We start from the raw sequence: 10,758 nt of genomic DNA on the forward strand, positions 1-10,758 counted from the left end.
TGATGGTTGAGCCTAGCTTATTTACGTGACTTTATGTGACCTCAAAGCTCCATCTTGGGACTGTTGGTTTATCTTACATACATTAAAGACCTCTTGCGTATTACATTGCCAAACGCTAAGTTTGTTTTGTTGCAGATATCACAAACATTGCAATAAATAGCAAGTCAAGTACAGATTTAGAAATTGCTTTTAATCAAATTTTCACTGACATTGATACATGGTATGAAGGTAATTCACTGTCCCGTAACTGTGAAAAGACCCACTATATGCAGTTAAGAACACGCCAGAGAATAAAAAATATATATATATATGGATCTGAGCACTACGGGACCTTACTTCTGAGGTCATCAGTCCCCCAGAACTTAAAACTACTTAAAACTAACCAACCTAAGGACATCACACACATTCATGCCTGTGCCACTGAACTCGCATTCGGGAGGCCGACGGTTCAATCCCGCGTCCGGCCATCCAGATTTAGGTTTTCCGTGATTTCCCTAAATCGCTCCAGGCAAATGCCGGGATGGTTCCTTTGAAAGGGCACGGCCGACTACCTTCTCCGTCCTTCCATAATCCGATGAGACCGATGACCTCGCTGTTTGGTCTCTTCCCCCAAACAACCCAACCCTCATGCCTGTGTCCGAGGCAGGATTCGAACCGGCGACTGCAGCCCCTAGAGCCACTCGGCCACTCCGGGCGGCAAAGATTTCATTCCATTGTGTGTACAACATATGAAGACATGCAGATCGAAGAGGTTGACACAGTTGAATTTCTGGGATTAAAGCTCCAGAATATTTTCAGTTGGGAAGGGTGCAATACAGAATTTCTAAACAAGTCTTACGAGTATTTGCAGTGTAAACGATGTCAGACATAGTTGACATAGAAGCAACAGAAAAAAAAACCTTGCATACTTTGCTTACTTTCATTCTACTATATCGTATGGGATTATATTCTGGGGTAACTCAGCAAACCAAGCAAAAGTTCTTAGAGTACCAAAGCGTGCAATAAGACTCATTTGTGGTGTAAGTACGAGAAACCTGTTGGTGGAACAGGGTATTCTAACCACTCTTTCTCGGTATATTTAATCCTTATTGAATTTTGTTGCCGGCCGCTGTGGCCGAGTGGTTCTAGGCGCTTCATCCCGGAATCGCGCTGCTGCTACGGTCGGAGGTTCGAATCCTGCCTCGGGCAGGATTACATTATGCAATTCAGTGAAACATGGCCTGGGAAGGTGTTACATTTTGGAAGACAAACACATTTAATGGATGTCAGTGGAATATATTATATTGTGACAGGTTAGTAAATGTTTTTTGGAGGAATGGCGAGAAAGAGAGAGAGAGGGCACATCCCGATCTTTTACAGGGAAGTGCATCTTACATGCTTTGTGTTGTGTCGGGTCTCATTTTTGTACGTACGCTGCACTCGGTTTTTGTGGAGTGCGAGAGGGGTACGGTTAGTAGTCGTTTTGAATCGCATAAAAAAAGAAAAGTGCCGAAACCCGGGATCGAGCCAGAGACCTTTACATCTTCAGTCTAACGCTCTCCCAACTGAGCTATTTCGGCCAACGAGACCTTCAACTGTTATCAGTGCTGACGCTGGGGTCGCCTAACAACTGCACTTGATGACGTAAGCAGCAACCACTCCGAGGCCTACGAAAAAGGCAGGCCGCGGCGCGTCCTTCACGGAAGGAGGCCTGCGGTCGCTCAACTCAGCAGACAAATTACGTTTCTACACCTATGAACTGGTAACTATGTGTGTGCTTACAAACGAGAATTGCATCTTCTGCTGGAATCCGGTATTATGGAGTGTTTCTTTTATTAGTCATACGGTGGTCGGAACTCCATAGGCCTACTTGTAATTCGTTACGACTGTACCGCGCGTATATGTATAATAATAATAATAAAATGTTTATTAGTTGCATGAGGCACCACTTCTTGTATGAAATGAGGACTGTGAAGCAGAAGAGACTGAATGCTATAAAAAAGCCGTTACATCGAGCGTTGATCTTAAATTTTGTTGTAGTACTGTTAATCAGTAAGACTTCATAGTAGCAGATTCCAGTAGAAGATGCATTTCTCGTAAGTGTGTAGACGCCCAGCCCCGAGTTAACAGGATCAGAAACGCTTTTTGTCTGCTGAGCTGAGCGAGCGAGCGAATAACCAAGTCGTGTTCTCTAGCGCGACGAGCACCGGTATGCAAGCAGAGCTGTGGGTCGCCTGGTTTAAGTAGTTCCGAGTCCAGGGGTCTGATGACCTCCGATGTTAAGTCCCATAGTGCTTAGGGGCATTTTGAAATTTGTTGCAATTAATATGCCTGTTACCAACCAATAGCTCAATACATAGTATGAATACTAGGAATAAGCATTTACATAACGACCTAAAATCACTTGTCTTGGTCCAAAAAGGGGTCCAATATTCCATTTTTAATGTATTACCAGCAACCATTAAAAACTTGGTTTCAGGTGAAGCACAGTTTCAAAGACATTGGTAGGCAACTCCTCCTCCTCCTCTAGAAGCGAATCTGTTAACAGAGACTGTTAGGTCAGCTTAAGTAAAAATGTCTGTTGGATTTCAGTTTTAACAGCACTTGTTCACAACAGTCAAGATCAGATGTTTTGTGTATGATAAATTTATTACAAGACGATAATTATGTTTCATTCTGCCAGTGTATTAATTCTGTAAACATTAGAAGTCACAGTTTACTGTTATGTTTATCTGTTTTGTTTTGTTTTAGGACACAGTGTCAAAACTGTAGAATACGAAGGCAAAGAGAGGAGTGAAAAACGACTACACGTTATCCCAGTCAACGATAGAGAAGATAGTAAAAACACGGGGGTGGAGAAAGGTCTACAAAATACGCTATAGAGAAACGGTAGTCCAGAACTCAAAATTAAGCGCCATTCGCCACATTGCTATGACGGATAAAAAGTAAAACGCGGTCGACAGCCCAAGTGTCGTTCGCTAAAAAGCCGGTAACCCAGACTGCAAACACAAACTGGAACTAAGCGGTTAAAAAAGGGCATTCCATCAGGAAATGTCGGACAGCCAAAAGTCGAGCGCTGTGTGCACAAAGTGGTGGGGGATCACTACTTAACAAATGGCGATGGCTAAAAACAGTGCCCAATAAGCAGCCTAGCTAAAATAATCTCCTCGCGTCGAGAGGGGTGAGAAGAGGTCATCCAAGTCGCTGGGAGAGGCTCAATAACCTGGAGGTTTTAAGTCGAAGGGAGGACCAGTGTCGTTTCAAAGTGACACGATCTGTTGCCAGAGGTCATCAGAGGGAATGCAAGAAGTAACAGGCCGACGTACGAGGACTGCAGCCTTGGCAGAAGCGGCAGCAGCCTCGTTTACTGTCATACCTACGTGACCACGAACATACATAAACATCACACTGCCTTTATCAAGAGTGAGCCAGTGACAGCTTCCCTGGACCCGTTGCACTAAGGGATGGACAGTGTACAGCACATATAGGTTTTGAAGGGTACAGAGAGACAATTGTAAAGCCTGTGTCTCCAGATGCACTGCGTGGCCTGATACAGGGCAAAGAGCTCGGCAGCAAATACTGACAAGTGTTCCAGAAGCCGATACCGAAAAACGTTGGTGCCAATGACGAAGGCACATTCAACTTCACAGTTTGATTCCCAGCGAGGTTGGGGATTTTCTTTGCCCAGGGAGTGGGTGTTTGTGTCGTTCTCGTGTTGTCATCATCATCATCATCATCATCTAACACCACAGTCAGTCTGAGAGCCATGAGTGTACACAGAGGTACTATCATGAAGTTCCATGTAAAGGTCGTGGAACTGAAGGTGATAGATTGAGGCTGGAGTAGAGTTCTTAGGAAGCCAATGAAGACCAAGGTGAACATGGACAAGTGCACAAAGCCAAGGTGGTGAAGGTTTCACATCCACTGGGAAAGTTGAGGGTAACGTGAAGTTAAGCTGCCAGAGAAAGAGCCGAAAGCGAACTCCAGGAGGTTACAGAGAAGAGGGATGTGCCCCAAACTGGCGATCAGAGGAGACATCGAAGATGAGCATACGATGGATGGCCATGCACGGCAGACAAATGACATGCTTATCTGCTGAGGAGAAAGTCATGGCAGAAGGACAGTCGTGGTTCAGTAGCTTCTGCATACAGACTCTCAGTCAGGCTAGTATAAAAGGTGCCGGTGGCCAAACAGATGCCACGGTGGATAGTATTGAGACAGTGTAAGAGACGGACATTCACTTGCATAAACGAAACACACATAGTGTAGTTTCGAACTGACAACACACAGGTACAAACGGAGGAAGGTGGTTCAATCTCACCCCAGAAAGTAGCACTGAGGACATGCAGGACACTGAGGGATCACATACCTTAGGCTGCCAGGTCAGACATGTGAGAGGACCAATAAAGTTTCCTATCGAGCATAAGCTCCAGGAATTTCGTAGTTTTAATGAAAAAAAGTGCAACAGGTTCAAGATGTAAAGACAGTGTAAGAAACCAATTGCGCCGCCAGAAAATCATACTAATGGTTTTGTCAGTGGAAAAACGAAAGACATTGTACATCCTCCTTGAGTAAAAACGAAGGAGACAAAACTGAAGATGCCTCTCAATGAGACAGATCCATGGAGAAATGCAACAGATGGCACTCTGCCAGCACTTGAAGTAACTTTTAGAATCTACGACTGCAAAAATTACTTGGTTTTGAGGCGACGAAATTGTGGAGCCATGTTCGGAGCACATTTTCATCTGGTAAGAAGTCTCTAGAAGGTCGTTCAATAGAGAGCGTAAAGAGTGAAAATCTGAGGGCGCAAGATCAAATGAATATGTAAGTGCGGAATGACTTCCCAGCCCAACATCTGTATAGTGATTCTTGTTATCCTAACATAATACGGGCGGGCTTTAACGTGAAGTAACGTCAGTTCACGCAGTCTTCCTGGTCATTGTTTTTGGATTGCTTCTGCAAGACGTCTCAGTTGTTGACAGTAAATGTCGGCAGTTATGGTTACACCCCGGGTAAGCAGTACCCCACACAGTCTACACCACCTATAACATTAACTTTTGTGGCCTTTGTATAAGGAGTTGCTGCTTTGTTTGGGCTCAGTCATTCGTTTACTTTCCGTAAGTTAGCATTGAGATACCACTTCTCATCACCAGTAAAGATACATGATAGGAATGGTCAGTGTTGTTCAGAAGCCTATTGATGATGGGCAAGTGGAGATGCGCATATAGCCACCTGCTCATTTTTGTGTTTTTGACTTAGAGCATGCGGAACCCATACACCTGATTTTTGAACCTTCCTCATTGCATGGCAACGTCGCACGATGGTGGAATGATCGAAGTTCATCACATTTGCCGCTTCTCGAATACACTGGAGTGGATTATTGTGGATTAATACATTTAAATGATCTGCATCAATCCCGAAAGATCTTCAAGCGTCTAAACGATCCTGCTTAAAACGACAAAACCATTTTACTGTTGTGTTCTGTCCAGTAGCATTATCCCCATACACGGGGCAAATGTTTCAATTACTGTCCGCTGCTTTCAACCATATACCAAACTCAAACAGAAGAATGTGTCGGAAATGTTCCGATTTCTCCACTTGGCACTCCATTTCCTAGCGCGCACGGTTCCAATTAGTAACTCCAAATGAAAATATCACAACATAAAAACTGAAGCAGCAACAGTGGACTACAAATAAAAGATGGCACTCGATAAATAAACCCATAGCAACAAGCAAAGCCGGCTGGGGTATCCGAGCTATAGTCTGCAACCACGCTACCGCTACAGTCGCAGGTTCGAATCCTGCTTCGGGCATGGATGTGTGTGATGTCCTTAGGTTAGTTAGGGTTAAGTAGTTCGAAATTCTAGAAGACTGATGACCTCAGATGTTAAGTCGCATAGTGCTGAGAGCCATTTGAACCGTTTTTGTAATGACTGGTAGTTATCTCTCAATATTAGTAAGTGTAACCTACTGCGTATAACGAAGCGAAAATCCCCATTAATGTATGAGTACAAAATAAATGCCCAGTCTCTGGAAGCGGTAGCATCCGTCATGTATCTGGGATTGACTATTCGAAATGATCTCAAATGGAACGATCACATTACACAAGTAACGGGTAAGGCGAACACTAGATTGCGGTTTATTGGTAGAATCCTGAAGCGATGCAGACTTTCAACAAAGGAAATTGCTTACAATACCTTAGTTCGTCCAGTCTTAGAGAATTGTTCGTCTGTACGCAGCCCCTTACCAGTAGGGTGTGATTCAAGAGATTGAGAAGGTCCAAAGGTGAGCGGCAAGATTCGTAACTGGTAGATTTAGCCATCGCGAGAGCGCTACAAATGTCATAGAAATTTTGAAGTGGAACACACTTGCAGATAGACGATGTGTTAAACGGAAGGGGCTGCTCACTAAGTTCCAAAATTCGATCTTCGCCGACGATGTAGAGCATATATTGTCACGATCTTCTTTCATATCGCACAATGATCACCATTCAAAGATAAGGGAAATTAGAGCTCGTACTGAGGCGTTCAGACAATCGTTTTTCCCTCGCGCGATCCGCGAGTGAAACAGAGGGAAAAGGGAGGTGGGAATATGACTTCGGCGCTACTAGTGCCCTCCGCCACACTCCGCTTCGTGCCTAGCGGAGTACATATGTAGATGGGTTCATGATGGTTATACTCAGTGGCCCCATATGGCTAGCACATGAGAGGACTGACACATTGTTCATTCGGCCGTGAGGATCATACAGCCCAGCAACGGGTCTTGAGTCGGGAAATTTGATTGCCTGCAGCAATATGTGTATCCACAAGTACACTGTGACAACGTATGGAGCCTTACTGACTGTCAGCACGCTGAACTTTCTCGAGCCTTACTTGACGCAGAGGGGTGCGCGCCAACAGTGGTGCCCCAACAATAACATCTGACACGTTGTCTTCTAAAATGAATCCCAGTTCTGCTAGCACCATCACGACAGATATATCTATTACTGGAGATTCTGAGCAGAATGCATCCGTCATCGCTGGTGCGAAACGGGTCCAGTACGTTGTCGGCATGGAGCTATCATCGTCGATGCGAAACAGGTGCAGAACCTCGCAAGTGAAGTGTCATTGGCTACACAACACAGACACTTCTGGTTCACAAAGCCGGTGATTTGGACAGCAGCCATTGCATTTATGACGTTTTGAAGCCAGTGGATGTGTCCTATCTTCGAGATCTCTACAACGCTGCCTTTCAACAAGATAATACAAGACCGCAATTTGCTAACGTGTTGTTATTTCTCCCACACAGTATATATAGTATTCGACTTATTCCCTACTTAGCATGTTATCCAAATGTCTCACACACTGAAAAAATCTCCTAATGGGCTGCCAAGAGAAGTAAGTTATTGCTCATCAGCCATTGGAAATCTGCATCTCTGGCAGTATATGATGCATGATGGAATGGCGCACCCGAGTATCTGTCATCCAATCTTAGTTCGATTCAAGACCCAGCTGAGACCCATTGCTTTTCACAATATTTATAAATGACCTAGTAGATAGTGTCGGAAGTTCCATGTGGCTTTTCGCGGATGATGCTGTAGTATACAGAGAGGTTGTAGCATTAGAAAATTGCAGCGAAATGTAGGAAGATCTGCAACTGATAGGCACTTGGTGCAGGGAGTGGGAACTAACCCTTAACATAGACAAATGTAATGTATTGCGAATACATAGAAAGAAGGATCCTTTATTGTATGATTATAAGATAGCGGAACAAACACTAGTAGCAGTTACTTCTGTAAAATATCTGGGATTATGCTTGCGGAACGATTTGAAGTGGAATAGTCATATAAAATTAATTGTTGGTAAGGCGGCTGCCAGGTTGAGATTCATTGGGAGAGTCCTTAGAAAATGTAGTCCATCAACAAAGGCGGTGGCTTACAGAACAATCGTTCGACCTATACTTGAGTATTTCTCATCAGTGTGGGATCCGTACCAGGTCGGGATGACAGAGGCGATAGAGAAAATCCAAATAAGAGCGGCGCGTTTCGTCACAGGATTATTTGGTAAGCGTGATAGCGTTACGGAGATGTTGAGCAAATTCAAATGGCAGACTCTGTAAGAGAGGCGCTCTGCATCGCGGTGTAGCTTGCTGTCTATGTTTCGAGAGGTTGCGTTTCTGGATGAGGTACTGAATATATTGCTTCCCCCTACTTATATCTCCCGAGGAGATCACGAATGTAAAATAAGAGAGATTCTAGCACGCAAGGAGGCTTTCCGGCAGTCGTTCTTCCCGCGATCCATACGCGACTGGAACAGGAAAGGGAGGTAATGACAGTGGCACGTAAGTACCTTCTGCCACACACCATTGGGTGGCTTGCGGAGTATAAAAGCAGATGTAGATGTAGGATTAGAGCCACTGATCCTGCCAGACGTGTCTACTTAATTTCGCACCCCGTATATCCCCAAATCGACTACAAATTTATTCATTTATTCTTCGACAATAATGTGAACATACAATATGTAAAATTTTGTACTTTGCTATTCTTCATCGTGTTAAAAGTTTTAATAGCCAGCAGCTCTATATAAACAGTGCATGATACACTTGTGATTCTACAGTCTATTGAAGGAATCCCTGTAAATGGGAAGTAACTGGAAAACTGATTCACGAAATAAATCTCTCATCTGTTGTGAAGAGACGCTCAACAGACGATATTCACGTTACAACGAAGATATACACCGGGATAAAACCTAATTTTGGCAGCCTAAAATTTCCACAACCGTTGAAGACAATAATTCAGTTATCACTGAGTGGTCCAATGGAGAGGGTACTGTGTTGTCCCCTTAAAACATTTGAGTGTTTTTATTTAACGAAATATGGAAGCAAATTCAAATGCAACGAATATATTTTGAAGGGTATACAACAGTTCGAGAAAGAGAAGTGCATTATCGTGTAGTATATGATAATGTTGAAACTTCCTGGCAGATTAAAACTGTGTGCCCGACCGAGACTCGAACTCGGGACCTTTGCCTTTCACGGGCAAGTGCTCCACCATTTTTTTTTTAGAAAGCCCTTAAAAAAAAAAGACCCTAAGTGCCACCGCCACTTTTCATCCTATAACAAAAAAATCTGTCCACTTCAGGCGTTGGCTCCTGGCTAAACCTATTCCAGAGAGCTGCCTATATACCAGAGGAAATATGGGAAATCAAGGTGAGGGCTATCCTTACAACCAACAAAATCTTCCTTTTTTTAATTTTATTTTTATTTTTTTTATATTTTGTTTTGTGAAGTTTTGTTGTGTATTTGATCACAGGCCTTATGCGCCCCGCTGGTAATATGTTGAGTCACGTGTTCTCGAAATTGATGTGTTCCGTTGAATTGTTCAGAAATGATCATTGGTTCAAACAGGAAACCTTCTTCTCTCTTGGCTTAACACATTCCAGCTGCGAGGCGGCTCATGGAAAGCACTCCCAAGGAAGTTCGCGAAAAATTGTCTGTATTTTGGGTGACGGACAACGACATAATGACGGTCATTGAGGTATGTCCAAAAATCGAGTACAGAGTCTACAGTTTGTCAAAAAAGGTAGTGAATGGCATGTCCGCGAATCCAATTCACAGCATTGGTCTTTGTCCGAGGAAAATAGTCACGTTCCGGAAATAATAATGAAAGGGGAGTAAATCCGATCCGGAATGTCCCGCGTTAGAAAAGCCACAATACGTCGAACCAAGTGCCAAACCTCCGCCGCCGGTCCGCAATCAAACCGATGTTCGTGATTGTCTGGCACTCCACACGTGGAACATAGAGGTGGATACGATGAAGGCGAAATTTGTTGATTTGCTTACCATTGACAGTTAGATACCAGACAGATTGAACATTCGTGTCACGGTAACAGGCGAACATCGCGCGCCATACATGACGCCAGTCAACCTGGGGGAACTTTTGTTGAATCGGGTTAGGTGGACGAGCTAATTGGAGGACACTGTATGCTGCCTTTGTCTTGAGTAAAAGCTGTCTTGGTAAGGTGAGGCGTAGATAACTGAGTTCAAGAAAGAAGTACCGTATATAATGGAACTGGGCCGGAACATCCGAGATCATCACTGGGGCTGACAGTGAGACCGGCGAATATGCCGACAGGAGGAGACCAGTGAGGCTCGTTGGGCAACGTGTCCATACCGTCATCTGGGAGCTGACAAATCGGGCTCGAGCTCTATCCGGCACGTGAAACAGACCTATCCCAACTCGTTCACGGGGAAGAGTAAGGGTTGCATAGTTCACTTTGAACAACAGCCCAGAGCTGACGAAAGATGCCATCGCTGCCAACATGCGACGTGCCACAGTAAGCGGGAGAGGTAGAACTTGTGCTACATGGGGAACTCGGTATGCGATATATATATTGACATATCGAGCTCGTTGGAGAATATCTAGGGATCGAAGGCGATGGTCCCTAAGACCTGCTCTGATAATTAAAAGGAGGTGTCGGCAGTTGATGGTGGCTGAACGACGGAGATCAGATGAAAAATCTATTCCCAAGCAGCGAATGGTATCTACGGTGGTGAGAGGTGTAACGCACTTCACGGGAAGTCCCGTGTCAATGAACGTAACTTGTGACTTACGTACGTTTAAAGAGCTACCCGACGCCTCACCATAAGTCGCTACCCACGTCAAAACAGCTCGAAACTCGTCGGCATTACGTAAGCAGGTGACTACATAGTCAGCATAGGCCGTGCGACAGAATCGGTAGCGATCTATGGACAACCCTACCAAACGTTGTCTTAGTCCACATACCAAGGATTCCAAGGAAA

General features: G+C 44.4%; 1 non-coding gene across 1 annotated transcript; it reads right to left on the reverse strand.

The window, feature by feature from the left end:
- Positions 1 to 1,486: 1,486 nt before the first annotated feature.
- On the reverse strand, positions 1,487 to 1,559 carry Trnaf-gaa (transfer RNA phenylalanine (anticodon GAA)). The gene has a single exon. It is a non-coding gene; the product is annotated as a tRNA-Phe (tRNA).
- Between the last annotated feature and the right edge of the window lie 9,199 nt (positions 1,560 to 10,758).

The sequence above is a fragment of the Schistocerca gregaria genome, chromosome 6 (assembly GCF_023897955.1).
Source record: "Schistocerca gregaria isolate iqSchGreg1 chromosome 6, iqSchGreg1.2, whole genome shotgun sequence".
Classification (NCBI taxonomy): Eukaryota; Metazoa; Arthropoda; class Insecta; order Orthoptera; family Acrididae; genus Schistocerca; species Schistocerca gregaria.